Source organism: Columba livia, chromosome 18, assembly GCF_036013475.1.
Source record: "Columba livia isolate bColLiv1 breed racing homer chromosome 18, bColLiv1.pat.W.v2, whole genome shotgun sequence".
In the NCBI taxonomy this organism is placed as follows: domain Eukaryota; kingdom Metazoa; phylum Chordata; class Aves; order Columbiformes; family Columbidae; genus Columba; species Columba livia.
This window is the reverse complement of record NC_088619.1, coordinates 12340039-12354882: the sequence shown is the minus strand read 5'-3', so window position 1 is coordinate 12354882 and position 14844 is coordinate 12340039. Positions and strand designations below refer to the sequence as shown.

The following is a 14844-nucleotide window of genomic DNA, read 5'->3' as shown; positions in this document are numbered from 1 at the left end:
GGCTTCAAGGCTGGCTAACAATAAATTAAAAAATCAATACATAGACAAATGCCCCTGTTTTACGGACAACACATGAATTCTCTTCTTATCCAGACTGGGAAGACAACACATGGGTACACACTGCTATGTGGAGATGGTATGAAGAGAGTTGGTGCATAAATATCAATAGGGTGAATGGCACCTTGATATTTGCAGTAGAATCAGGACCCAGTTGGTGGTTTTGCCGGCAGGTGACGGAGAGTCGGGGTGTGGGACAGGAGGTGGAACAGACGCTGCCACACGATGCGGAGCCCAAGTTTGGAGCCTGAATATCTTTGTGAACCTTCTCCCCTGTTTAAAATTTGCTCATGTGGCTTGGCCGGGCACACTCGAGTTGTTTAACAAGCAATAACACAGATGCTTCCCCCTTCTCCTTCGGCAAGATACAGCAGAAACCAAAGATTTGTTTTAGCCAGAAAGAAAAACCACAATGTGACTTTGCTGGTGTGGTATTTTCCACTGCACAGCTCTGGACTAAAGCAGCACCATAAAGCCAATATTTCCTTTTCATGTGCGCTTCTCATCCCCCGTTTCAGAGCTTGCCAGCCCGGACAGTGGGACACATTGATCCACCAGAGCCCTGGCCACCATGGGCTGTCCCACCAGAGCCGTGGCCACCATGGGCTGTCCCACCAGAGCCATGGCCACCATGGGCTGTCCCACCAGCACTCGGAGCCACCACATCACACGACACAACTTCTCATCATCCTTTGAGAAGTCAGCAACAATTTGGGTTCAAGTGGGGAAGGGGAGGAAAAGCCATTTATTATAAATCAGCACATATGCCCCGAAGACTGCAAATTTATGAGGTGACAGTATCTCCAAGTATTTGCTTTATGTCAGGAGGTACCTCACTGTCCTCAGTGAAAACAATACCCCTGCCTGATGCCCGTTACCATTCCGGCATGAAATCCATTGCATTCTTTTTGCTGTTTGCAACATGAGAACGTAGCAAAAATGCTGGGGGTGAGCTTCCCACCGAGACCACAGCATTAATTCTGTTGAGTTTAAAATGTACGTCACCCACCACAACAACGAGCGCAGCTGGCGAGCTGGCTCAGCAAAGACGGTCAATGGATCCTGGGGAGCGGGTGAAGGACACACGGACAGGACTGTCCGGGGAGCTGAAGAACTACCCCAATGGGTTTGTTTCTTTTAGGTGCTTGAGAATTCCCATTTAAAATACAATATAATTTCACAGAGCTTAGCCAGAAAGGGAAAACCAGTCTGAACACCGCCGCAACATCAGCTGCAGAATTACACCCTGTGTTTCCTGAAGTAAGGAAAATATTCTTCTCTGTTACCTAAAAACGACATAACTGAGCTCAGTGGCTTCAAGTTAATATCGTTCAGAAACACAAGCAGGAATGGTTTAAAGATTTAAGGCGTGAAGTGCAGTGCTTCTGTTAAACTGTGTTGGTGGCTGTTTGCCTACTGTCAAAAAGTTTGACAATTCCTCTGAATTTCTTTAACTCCAAGTCCATCGAGTTATCTTCATGCTCACATCTAGTAATCCAGATTCTCCTCTGTGTATTTGAATCTTGAGGTTATTAAAACACTGTGAACCAAATATTAACAAATGAGAAAAGCTCACGAACCAGAGCAAACTAGAAAAGTAATGAAAAACAACCAGCATATACATTATTTACCCAGCACAATCAAAAAGAGACCAGAATGTGTCTGGTAATAGGAGAGTCTGGAAGTCGCTCCATGATAGAAGAACGGGGTTGAATAATACATTTGGGGAGAGGGTTTTCTGTGTAACAGTGCGCAGTTTCGTAACTCAGAAGTTCTTCCCCACTTTCTGTGGTTTTTGTGTTGTGACCACGAAGTTGGTCCAAGGGGAAACCAAGGTCTGTCAGGAGGAGAATTTCTGCAGGACAATCAAAATTCCTGGGAAAGGTCTGGTACCTTCAGCGAGAAGCGACGGGGACGCTTCATCCCCACAACTCCAAGAATTAATGTCACCACAGCCACGGCTGGTGATTGATCCTGGGGACCCCACCAGGTGACTCCGTTCTGATATTTCACCTGCTGTTGAAAGGCGTTTTTCGCATTGCTTATTGCCCTAATGAGAATGGCAGGGCTGGGCATTATCTCGACAGCAGTGCCATCGGCCAACGAAAGCAGTGAGCTGTCTGCCAGCTGCTCAGCGGGGATTAATAATGTGGCAAGATTTACAGGGAAGTCAACTCAAATTGCCTTCCAAAAAACATGAATCAAAAACATTATATTGTCTTGGATATACGTCATTAGTAAACGGATTTGATGGGTTTCTGGCAGAAGGATGCCTTTTAACCCTGATAGGCTAAAATATGTTTTACTGGAGCTTTGAGGGTAAGGAAAAGGTGGAGTTGAAGCATGTGAAGTGAATACTAAAGCCCCTATTAAAATGGCTCCCTTGGAGTTAATAGCATTTTCCTGCTTTTCATCAGCCACAGAGGTGTGCAAATGGAAATTAAAGGTAGTGGGACATGAGGGAGCCTCTCTTACCTGGGTGCAATAGCCCCTTTTCTACCAACATGTTTTAGACAACATCTTTTTTCACCTGGAGATACTTTAGGTTGAACAGCCTCCAGGAACATCTGTTGCCTCCTCCAGTGCTGCCTTCCCAAACAGCCATTTTCTGCACCCCTGAATATCCTCTGAACAAGTCCTAAAAGCTATTCTAGGACTGAATCTTTCCAAATTCTTATAACTAATGTATGAGGAAACAGTTTGATCTGTTGAAATAAAATAAAAGATAGAATGTGATTTTAACATTATTTTGACCAGACTCAAGTGCAGCACTTCTCACATCCACACTTGCAAAACCCAAACAATTGCCCAGAATTTGCTGAGCAATAGTGAAGCTGGGGCCCGAATCACTTAGATCCTCCTGAAAATCTAACTGCATTTTGATACATGAAGATAATTAAATATGGAGAAGGTGAATAAAAAAGAATAGAAAGTAGCACTGCCCTTGGAATTCAAAAATAACATAAAAAAACATGAAACTTTGTGAGCACATTGGAATGAATGCATATGCTAAGCAGTTCCTAGGAAGACACCTCTGGGTGTTGTATTTGGTAGAAGTTAATCTGGATGAAAATAAGACCTATACAGCAGTGAAAACATCCCTGACAGGATAATGTTCAATTTAAATAAACAGTTCTAACGAGCGCTGTTATTACCTGCTATTTTGTCACGCTCTGGCATGCAGTCTCAAGTCTAATGTTTCTAAATGCTGTCATAAATTTTTTCAACATAATCTTGCTCCTGAAATTTTCAGCTAATGTCTCTTATGGTTCACAGTAAATTACAGATGATGTTGCAGTCTGCAAGTGAATCTAAATCTTAGACAAATCCAGTGACTCAAAACCAGTCCTTCTCCATCCAAGAAACGATCACCGTGACTGTTAAGCTTCATAAAGGACTCTTCAGGTGGATGTTAGGCATACAATTTTGCATACAATATATACAGCAAATTGTACAGTTCATCCAAAGTTACCTATTTAGCACCCAAAGATGTACTTTACATGAAGTTCACCAGCACGGGAGGCAGCTCGTGGTTGTGTGGAGGGGGTTTTGCTTTTGCACAGCAAAAACCAGAGGATGTTCTGTTCAGACTTGTACTGCGGTAATTATAGAACAGCTCTGCTTATTCCAGAAGACTTGTTCTTAAGTTTTAAATGAGACAACATATCGGCAGGACTTCTTGGTTAGAGTAAGGTGGCCGAGAATATCTCACTGAATCAGGAAAGGATGGAAACAGTCAAATTGCAGCGCTCGGTGTTGGATTTTGTGTTACATCCCCAGTCCCTTTCTGCTGCGCTGAAAAGCAGCCAAACTCCCCGCAAAACAGGAAAATTAAAGAGTTCTAAAAGAATCTTCTAAGTGATTCAATTTACAGTGTTTCATCTAGATGTAATAGTGCTTGAATCACCTTATCATGTAGTCTGGTCTTCCAGAGCACATCCCCTGCAGTCCCCCTGTGGGAGAAGGAGGAAGGAATAGCAAGGCTGAAGCAAGAATTTCTTATGGTTAGGCTCCTGAAATAACGCTACAAGTAAATGGTGACGTTTAAAAAAAATACTAGAGACCTCAGACTACTAAAATGATCAAGTTATTCTGAATTCTGATGACTTTGGTGAACCAGTTGCTCCAGTTGAGAACACGACCCCAGCAACAGGTAACTGGAAGGTCCCTGTGCCCAGATGGAGCGGGGATGGAGGGCTCCTGTTCAACAACATGTGAGTCATGTCATCCACTGGAAAAGGAGACATAACTCAAATTTGTCTACAGGTCCATGTTAAAAACCTTATCACTACCATGCAAGCAAATAAAGGCAATGGGAACACATATTTTGTGGTAAGAACACTTTTCAGCTTGCTTTCCTGTAATATATAAGTCTGCAGAAGTGTTGTCGTTTCCACACTCCAAACAGTTTATTCAAAGACTAAGAGGAGTTTCAGTTTTCCACGAGGGTCAGTACAACTTTGCTTTGCCCTGACAATCCCCAAGCAGGTAATACTTCTAATGCTTTATTAACACAGACTGGGGTCAATAAACACTTTATACTCCCTGCCTGCCATATCTACCAACGTAATTCCCCAACCCCAACGCTTAAAGACCAGAGGGATTCCCAGACCCAAGCCAGTGTAAGCTCGGCAGCTCGGTTACATTTCAGCTCCTTCTAAGGCCACCGTGTCTGTCACCTTGATAAATGCAGTTGTTACTACGAAAGAACAAAATCCTTTAATCATTTTCAAACATTGAATTCCATCATGTCTGGCCCATAAATGTAAAGTTCACTTTCCAGGAAGGATTTACCAAAGTCGATACCTTGTGCTGGCAGAATGTTGACTGTACATTTAGCAAAATGATTTTTTGGGGGGAGAGCTTTTGATGCATTCAATTCCAAAAATACAGTGATACCCTAATTTGCCCCAAGTGGCCAAAGCCGAACGCTGTCATCTGTACCTAATAACGCACAGTGCTTTGTTTGTCACGGGCTTATCCCGAGATAGTTGATGTCGCAAAAGAAAGTGCCGAACCTCCGAGTGCGTTCCCTTCCCCATCCAGCCCCGAAAGCGTTACGTCTGTGCTGCTTTCTCGGAGGCAACGTACAACATCTGGTGCCGAACCAGTGGGGTCAAATAATGTTCTCACCATTTAGCGTAATTAACTCCAACCGCCCGTCTGCTGCAAGGCCCCGCTGCAGCCAACACAAGCAAAGCTGGGCCAAGAAGAAATTTCTCCTCATTATTAAACCCAAATCTAAGCACTTGTCTGTCTGTAAAAACAGAGCAAAGGGAGGAAAACTGAAACCAGCGAACAGGGTCTGAGGTTTCAATAAATGTCAGAGAGCGTCAAGTCTGTTTGGATTGCAAATTATTGCTGGCTGATGGTCTATTATTTTACAACTAGCGATTGCTGTCAAGGAGTTGGGGAGGGGGTGAAGGGAGAGGGTTCTCGAATCCCAGCCAGAGGGGAACAGAAGTTACAAAATACTGTAACAATCGTTTAAAAAAAAAAATACCAAAGTAGCTTTCATGTTTGCTAAATTTAGCAATTTTATAGAATATCTCTTCAAAGCGCAAAGAATTCACCCTGCGATGGAAATCAGCACGAGGTCGCCTCTGCCAGAGGTCATTTGCCACCCCTGCTTCTTGCTCCCAAACACCGTTATTCTGGTGGAATTAAGACAACTGGATGATCATGAACATACAAAAGTAAAACAGACCATCCCTGCTGCCCCATGCTGCTTAAGGTCAGCTCCTATCTTGCCAAACATGCTTGAACAATATGCAGATCTTTTAAATGGTTGTTATGATAAATATCTCAGCTGAGGCTTCTGACACTGGGAAAAGTAAATAAATTTGTACTTTACACAAAACAATCAGTGAAAATATCCTGGAATGAATAGGGGGAAAAGTATCTCCCCCAACAACCCTGATTCCAGATCCAAATTTCTCAGCGTGTTTTTTGGGAAGCAAACCAAGACATTGAATAGAACTGACAACACAGACTGGGGATCCTTGAAATCTGTGAAATGCAGAGAGATGTTCTGCATGGAACACATGGAGGCTCCAGATCAATGTGAGGTGGGTTCAGATGCAGAGAGATGTTCTGCACGGAACACAAGGAGGCTCTAGATCAATGTGAGGTGGGTTAAAATAATTCACCACTGTTTTCAGTGGAGAAGTTTCTCAGTCTAACATTGCTGGGTCTAACATTTCCCGAAAAGTAGAGTTGTTTTTAAAATTTCTGAATATCTTTGTCATCTACAGAACGGTCCAGATGTGCCACCAGGAAAGACGCCCATGGCAGAGCCTTAGCACTAGGTCCATAAGGAATTCTAATAAGTCAGATTTTGCCTGTGTTACCAAAATTGTCGCATTGTTCAGCTGCTCCATCAACAGTGGGTTTTATGTAGCGTTTGAAGACACTGCAAGTAAAAACTGCAACACAGGATGGAAAATTTTGTAGGATGTAATGTGGACATTAGAAGAAGAGAGGATAAATCCATGCAGCCTATTTCTAACTTTCCAGCAATGCAAACTGAACAGTTCAACAAGTCTGAAGAAAAGCAGACTTAAAAAAAAAAAATGATTGTCACAATCTATGTTTGACACTATTTGGTATATTCTCTCCTTAAAATTAAACCTGCATTTTGCAAAGAAGAAAAAAAAAAAATGGATTCATAGTTACAAAAGAGTGGTTATACTCTCCTACACCCGCCACCTCCTCCTCTCCCTCCCTCACACATGCACACAGCAACTGGTAATAAAACTGTAACTTACGATTTCGCACCAATAATATCCCAAGAAGGGTGCCTCTATTTTACCCTAGAGCAAAGGAAAGAGGCCAAAACAATCAAGCTCTCTCGCAGAGCGGAGCGTGGGCTCCACGTCGCCCGGCCGCGGGTGCCCCTCGTGTCTGCGGAATCCGCGGGCCCTGCCAAACCGCCCGGCCCCACACGGGACCGCGACCCTCACGCTTATTTTGGCCCATCACAAAGTCAGGGGAGAAACAGGAGGGACGTGAATCACCCCAAGGCCTCCCCCTCGCTTTTCCTCCACAAACGCAACATGATCTTTCATGCAGAGCCGATGGACGTTTTTCCGGCGCCACGGATTTCTACTGTGAAATTCAGATGTTTGGAAGGTGTGTATCAATTCTGGTGGCTTTGGTCAAAAATTATCAGAGTTTCCAATTTCTAGAAGCAAGAACATTTTGCTTTCTATTAGCTTTTACCGCATAGTACGATGTCATACCTCAGAAGGAAAAATCAAGTTTGATTTTATCAAGGGCAATTTCTCATAGAATGGAAATTTGTGATTTTAGTCAGCTCTACCCAGAACTGACAAAAAATCCTGATTTGGTTAGAAAGCTGTTGTTCTATCACAACATGAAGAAGCAATTTTACATCCCTTTCAACCATACACATGTAAAACTGAACGGTAAACCAGCAGGAGCGTTTGCTCCAGTTGTTGTTATACACATGGCAGATAACGGAGATACACGCACGATAACTCAGATGGCGGCTCTGTGGGTTATAGCATGAAAAATGCACATTTATAGTGTTCCGCTGCTGCCCGTACTGCAGGACTGCTAACACACAATCACATTTGCTTTCTGGCCTCACTAATAGTCACCTACTGTTGCTGTTGGGCTGTCACTCATTGAGAAATTAAATGGTCAGGGATGCTTCATGCTCGGGGAATTCATGGTTCTCAGCATTGCACATTGCTGCGCGGCAAAGGGGAGATGACTGTGTCACACAGCCTCTTAAAATACAACACACAGTAATTAAATCAACTTTAATATAAACTACAGCCTCTCTTTTGGAAGTATCTGAAAGTGAAAGGCTCCCCTTTTTATTAGTGTGAGTTTTTCTTATCAGTTAACACCAAAGCTGAATTTAACTTTAGTTCCTGCCTTGGTTGAACTAAACTAAGATGTACAGAGAGGGTTGAGAATAAATTTTTACCTCTTGCATTCTGAAATGCCCCTGGAAAGCTCAATATAAGCAGAATCACAGAAAGACCCCCCGTGACAAAATGTGCACTTCCATGGTTAAAGAGAGGGGGAACAGCAAAACCTCCTCATGCTGGTCTGGCTTCTGTTCCTTCACTTTGGCAATTGCTCCTTAGAACGATGGATTAACAACTCCAAATTTCAACAGTTTGGGTTTTTTCCACCCCTCTCTGTATTGGGATTAAGTGTTTTAATGTAATTAGTTTCTAATTGCTGTGTCTGAACCATAGGAGTTTATGGGTGTATATACATGTACATCTCAGCCCTCTTTAGGCAGGAGGGAGTGCATTTACTTTGAAAGAGGCACTGACCGTTGTTCAACGAGCAGCTCTGGTCTGACAAATGATTGTGTAAGGCGCTTCCCCACTTCACACGTGCTGCCCGCGCTCCTGGGTCCCGCGAGTGCCAAGCTCTTAACATTCGGATTAAGTATCACACCCTCTTCAATTATTTTGTCTACTTGTCAGATCCTCACTTGTGTAAAGAAGCAACTGTCTTTCTCACTACCTGTATCGCAACGTGGTGTTAATGGGCTACTCAGTTACCCGAGTCTTATATAACAATAATAAATATCTCAGCTTTAGGGAGAAAAGCATTTTTTCCCCATCAGTACCAACACTGACAAAGAGCATTCCCAGCTTCACTTCAGATGCAGCTTCTTCTACCGACATCAAGAGATACTCTGCGAAACCTAAGTTAGATCCAGTATCTACTTTCAGAATAAGATTGCTGCATATGAAGCACAGGTATGATAAAACAGCACAGGCAGAGCGATTGTTATGAATCTGAGTAGATTTGCTGGAGAATTATTGAGCTATTCAAGTGATCCCTGTTCATGACTCAGGTTCAAGAGGTTCAAAAGAATCACCGCACCACTCTTCAAACCGGAAGAGTGATTTTAAAAACCTCACATACATAAAGACGCCATCAGAAAGCGGACGGCAACCGAGACAAACCAGTTCGTTCTGTGTTTGGACTTTGAGCCTTTTTTCTTTCTGGTGCACCTGAATTTCTGTCTCCCCCTCCACCGCATCTCCACCGAACTCCACAGCCGCGGGTTCCGCGCTGCTCACCTGCCAAGGACGCGTCGTGGTCCTCAGGGACCTCAATGATGCTCGGGGGTTCCTTCCAACCTCTGTGATTCTGTGAGCCCAGCATTAGGTGAAAGTCTTACAAGAACCTCTTCTCACACTCAACTCTGCAGCTGGAAAACTCTGAAAATAAAAATGCAGTGAATTTCCATGAAAATGTGACCCCAAATCAGCCTTACCCAGAACATAGATGAGAAAAACACTGACAAAGAACATCACATTTTTTTGGATCTTCAAGAGATTTTCCAGTCAAAATTCCATCCAAACTGGGGGTTAACATTTAGAAGCCGGACTTTGCATTTTAAGATGTGGTTGGTTAATACTTAGTTTGGGACAAAATGAAACAAGACAAAGATCGTTGAACAAGAACTGCGTACATGATGGATATACTCTTTCTTTGGTTGCATTCAGCATGTTAAACCACCCATTGGGCTGACCACCCTGAGCTCAAATATTATTTAATGCCAGTGTAAAAAGAAAATAATAATACTGTAGTGTGAGTGTTCCATAGTGCGGCTTCCAATTCACCTCTGGCCTTCCAGACTCTGGGTAATGATTCATTTTCTCCTGATTGGAGGGGTGCAACATTCTCAGGACTTCTTGGGTGGAAGAAAGTTGGTAGGAAGCAAATCCACAGAGAGCCATTAAACTTGATGAGGATTAATACCCTCCCTTACTAGCTTAATGTACAAAATGCATCGATCGCTTTGAGAATTGTGCTTAAGTCTACAGCTGGGAGCAAACCTGTGATCTGGGGGTTTTTTTGAATGTGTATGTACTACCTAACTAATGGTGAAACAAACCCCAGTGCAGTAGAGTTGGGTAGTCCCATTACAGCAATAACATATTGCAAAGGATCAAGTTTCAGGACAATTAGCTCCTGGCTGCAGTTTATTACCCCATCGGAGATTTAAAACATGATTTTTTTTTCCCCCTACTGCATTCCAACAATACTTAAGTGTCTGGAACTGACACTGTAAAACAATAATAGAGTGACAAATATCTGTCTATCTGAAGGCAAACCCACTAGCTGGGTTTGCTTTGAGACAATAAATTGGAAAACATACTTTAAAATAGTCTTTTCTCCATCTTCTCTCAGGTTACAGAACCACGTTAGAAACATTTTCTGTGTGTTGTTTTGTTTGTACTGTTTGTTGGGAAGTCACTGCTAACCACGGTTTCTGTGCGTGTCAGGAAAGTGGGGAATGGGCTCAGGGCAGCATTAATCCATGTATTACATGCCACAGGAGCATCCTTAAGGCCAGTTTCCCCGGCCAGCATGTTTGGGACAAACGTGTATTTTCCCTGTTTGCACATGGAGCGCAGAGGCGCTGCAGATGCTGCTGTCAGACCCACATCTCTGCGTGGACACTTGGTGATTGATGGCACGGCGGGTCCGTTCCAGATGGGCTTTGCAGGGACCTGAAGTTCCCGCTGCCTTCGGCAAATTGCTGCTGCTCAGGTCAGTGCAGCTGCAGCCAGCGGAGAGAAGAAAAAGACGGGCAGGCAAACTGTATAGGGATCCGCATTTTTTCTTTTAGCGTTGCAATTATCTGTCAGACTGAACTAATCACTGCACACAACTGTCCTCCAGCAACCAGAATTCTGCTGGTCTCTTGTCTCCGTTTTCAAGCCAAACTTGTGTTAAGTGTCTCCAGTCATAACTGTAACATTTTCGTAAGTGTATTTGCACAGGGACCCTCCTCGCGGTTGGGCCACTGATGCTGGTAGACTGGCAGGTTTGCTTATTGCTGAGCACCTTCATCTTCTATTCACTTCACAAATGAGGAGAAAGTGTTTCCTGAAGCCCTGAATTTCCCAGCGAGCCAACAGACCAACTGTGCCAAGCAGGTAACTCACTTCTTCAAGCTTCCCCTCTGCCAGAACATACATTAGATTGAACAACAAAGGCTAAACTGTATGAGAAAGTGTAACGTATAACATTGCACCTCAAGTCCACTGTACTGTGGAGCATCTGTATCATTTAAACTAAGCTGTATCATCTCTAAAATTTGGAACGTAAAGAGCATTAGAGCATGAAGAGAGTTTTATTTCCTTGGACTGGGTGGCTGCTACATATTGGAATCATTTATGGAACATCATGAGTAGAAATATATTTGGGGACATCTTGCTACACTGGCTTTTCATACGCACACCCTGTGGGCTGCAAACAGTCCTGCGGCTTCCGAAGCAGAGAGCCAAGAATCATCAAGAGAAATCAAAGCACACAGGGGAAAAAGGAAAATTTGGGAGATGTCAGGGTCAATCTGCAGTTTTTTTCCCAGATTGGAAGTGAAAAGCATCGTGCATTTTGCAAAACATGAAGTTGCAATTACAGGAGCAAATTGTAGCGATTACACCATATATAATACTTCTCGGTGACACAATAAACAGCAGTGCAAAGTTATTAAAATTCAAGTACTATTTACTTAGAAACTGATGTTTCAATCATAACCAGAGGCTCCCAACAGGACCACGTTTCCCCCATTGTTTTGGGTGTTGTGCAAACCTGTAGATGTCAAGGTATCAAAAGACCTTCACTTGTACAAAGCTGCCTGCAGACAGCACCCTGGAGGGCTGGCAATGTAAAGCTCTGCAATGTAAAGCTCTGCAACATAAAGCTCTGCTCTGTGAATGGGATCAGCCAAAGCCTGAGTCTCCAGGAATCCAGTTGTAGGACTGGGGCCTAAGAAAATATACAGCAACTGGCACAGCAGAAGAACGAGGCTATTCAATATGTCATTTTCCCTCCGATCACTTTGGGTGGGATTCAACTCACTAAACTCTACCCAACTGTAAGACACCTGTCTAGTTTAAGCTGTTTCTCTAGCCCGTTTCAAAGGCAGCAGAAGAGAGAAAAGCCATGCTAGAGATGGAGCTGGGCCACCTCCCTCACATGAAGGTTCTCAGCACAGGTCCCTTCCCCTCTTCAGGTCACTATAGAGACACCAGCTCGGACTAGATGCCTCATCTTTAGACAGATGTAGATGGACAAGCCGAATCTCACTGCAAAGAAGGACGTTACTGATGCCATTAAAAGTGCAAGTCAAATCTTAGCTGACTGCTGAGTTCCAAAGCAACCTGGATGAGAGGATCTGGTAAGCCTGCTGGCTGCCTACGCAGGGTGGGTTTGGACAGCAAGGCATGGAGACTTAGACTAGTCTAGTTTCCACAGGTCAAGGTTAAGGCACGTTGGTGGAGCGGTGCAAAAATCAGTTTGCAGTGCCAGTATGCGGGTGACAAACACGGGCTGCGGGCAAACAGCAGCTCTGCAACGGCATTTTCCAGTGATGTCGATCTGGCACCCTTCTGCTGCACTAAATTCGCTTTAAAGGAGTGAAGTGAAAAAAAGTGGGAAAACTAACAAAGCTAAAAAAAGGACTGCTATATTTAGAATAAAGCTGAAGACGTATTGGTCAGTCTCCAAGGGAAATGGCCCAATGACCTGATTACTATTCTGCAAAGTAGATGGGAAAAGCTGAAACTGGAAAACTGAATTGGTTTTATGACCTTTAAGAACTGCAGTTAGAAAAGTGAGTTTAATGCCACTATCTTAACATTTGTTTATAATATTAGTCATTCTTAGACGAGGGCCTGACTCATGTTGCCAGAGTTTCTCCTCCTGTATAAACTAAACCGCTGTGACATTATGTTATTTAATTATTTTAGGCCCCTCCCAAATTAATGCTCTCCTTGAAGCACCTTCCCCTCCCAGTGACACCAAGTCTGCACAGAACAACACCTGGCACAGGTTCATCCCACTCAGCTTCAGGCACCTACTGAAGATGCCCTAAATCAGAAGCACATTCACCCTCAGCTCTGCACTCAGTGCCCAGAGGATGGACACCCCAGTTCTAGGCTCTCAGGTTTATTTAGGGCTGGATCTTTCTGCCTTGGCACATGTTGGTACCTCTGCACTTAGATGTATGTGCATGTGGTGGATGAACCATCCCTGCAGACATCCCAGGCCAGGCTGGACAGGGCTCTGAGCAACCTGAGCTGGTGAAGATGTCCCTGCTCATGGCAGGGGGGGCACTGGGGGAGCTGGGAAGGTCCTTCAACCCAAACCATTCCATGATTCTATTATTCTATTTACTTGCTGGGCAAAAGCGCTATTTAAACCCAGCAGCGAGGGGGAATTAAGCTGACCCCGCACTCCAGGAAACAGTCGGGGAAGAAATAATCTACCCAGTGCACGGCATCAGCAAAATATTTATCTCCTGGAGTAACCAACATCAAGCAAGCAAGAAGTCCAATTTTCTAACAGCATGTTTTAATTCCATCTAAGAAATTAGGGTACTATCCACATTACTGACTGCCTTAAACTTCCAATAAACACAATAGGAACATTAAAAATATTTGTTAACATAAAAAGTTATAAATGTTGAATTTAAATGCACATTTAAGACCTTTCACTAAACAACCGACCAGAGGTTTATGACACAAGTCAGTATTAAACACGGTTTGTTTAAAGCACAGTTCTCTCCACACAAACCTGGAGAACTGGTTCACCAGTTTGAGAGGCTCTGTGCACAAGGAGGGGCATTTAATCTGGAGTAAACCCCGTTACTTAATCAGTCCTGTCTCTCATGCTTAGAACAGGGATAATTATGACACTTCCTTCCCAGTTCAACTCTTTACACAGCTCCTTGTACTATCTTTGTGCATGTGTGCATACCAACAAGAGCTGCTGGTGCACAATATTCGTGTGTTTTGTCAACATTCACGAGGATAAAGCAAATATTTGGAGGCTCAAGTAAATCAGGGGTGCTGTGAGGGCTGAATCACCTGGTTGCATTGGCTGCTGTGAGGGCAGGGTGACCATTAAGGACAGGAGTCATCAAAACAGCGCATACTTGAAGCTCCTACATACTTGGAGACATTTTACAAAATTACACAATTTTTAGGTGCACGAAGAAAATAAGACAAGTTACCAGAACTCCTCTAACCTTTGTGAAGCTGGTTCTAACCACTGGCTTCAGGGTTAAAGCCAGAAGAGCCGAGAGCAAGAAGGGTCAGGGGTGTAGGAAGGGAGAGATCTGCTTGTGAAGATGTGCAAGATCTCTTTGACATCTCCTGCAGCCAGCGGGGTTCCGGAATGTCGGGGTTCCTGCTGTGGCCGTGGGTTGGCCAGTGGTCTGGGGGGCTGGAAATCAAGAGGAGATTGGACGGTCTGTCGCCTGCAAAGCGAGGACGACACGTCCTGGGAGGGACCGGCCAACAGCTCCCCTGGGCTCCCAAACAGGCACAAGGGCTGCGGTTCAGGACCTGCCTCTCATTAGCGGTGGTTCCCTGGTTCCAGGTCCTTTACAGGATGGAGGGTTTTAAGAACACATTTTACCATCCATTTAATGTAACAATATTAAGCTAGATTTGGCAGGGCCGCTTCAGACATAAAACTTTAAAATGAGCTTTTTCAGAGCATAAAATCACAATTGGTCCTGCTAGTAAAAGGATAAAATAAATGTCTATTCACCCTAATTGCTGTCAAACTTGTGATTTTTTGTTTTGTTTTCTTTTATATGTAGTAAAGCCAACTTGGTTTTATTGTATAGGGTGCAAACGCTTACCGTATAATATTATAAATCCTGCAGAGAATTAAGCATCTGCACATTTTTCCTGGCTGTTTCTTACTTTAACTCAAAACGTCTGTTAGCACTGGCACAAAAGAAAATGATGTGGGCGAGCCTGA

At 43.8% G+C, this 14844-nt stretch overlaps 1 long non-coding RNA gene across 8 annotated transcripts in view; it reads right to left on the bottom strand.

The window, feature by feature from the left end:
- The window catches only part of LOC110365819 (uncharacterized), a 158718-nt gene that overhangs the window by 102143 nt on the left and 41731 nt on the right, over window positions 1–14844 (bottom strand). For all 8 annotated transcript variants that reach the window (XR_010467090.1, XR_010467097.1, XR_010467091.1 and 5 more), the window contains exon 2: window positions 9135–9275. This is a non-coding gene — a long non-coding RNA (uncharacterized LOC110365819). The remainder of the gene's footprint in view (window positions 1–9134; window positions 9276–14844) is intronic.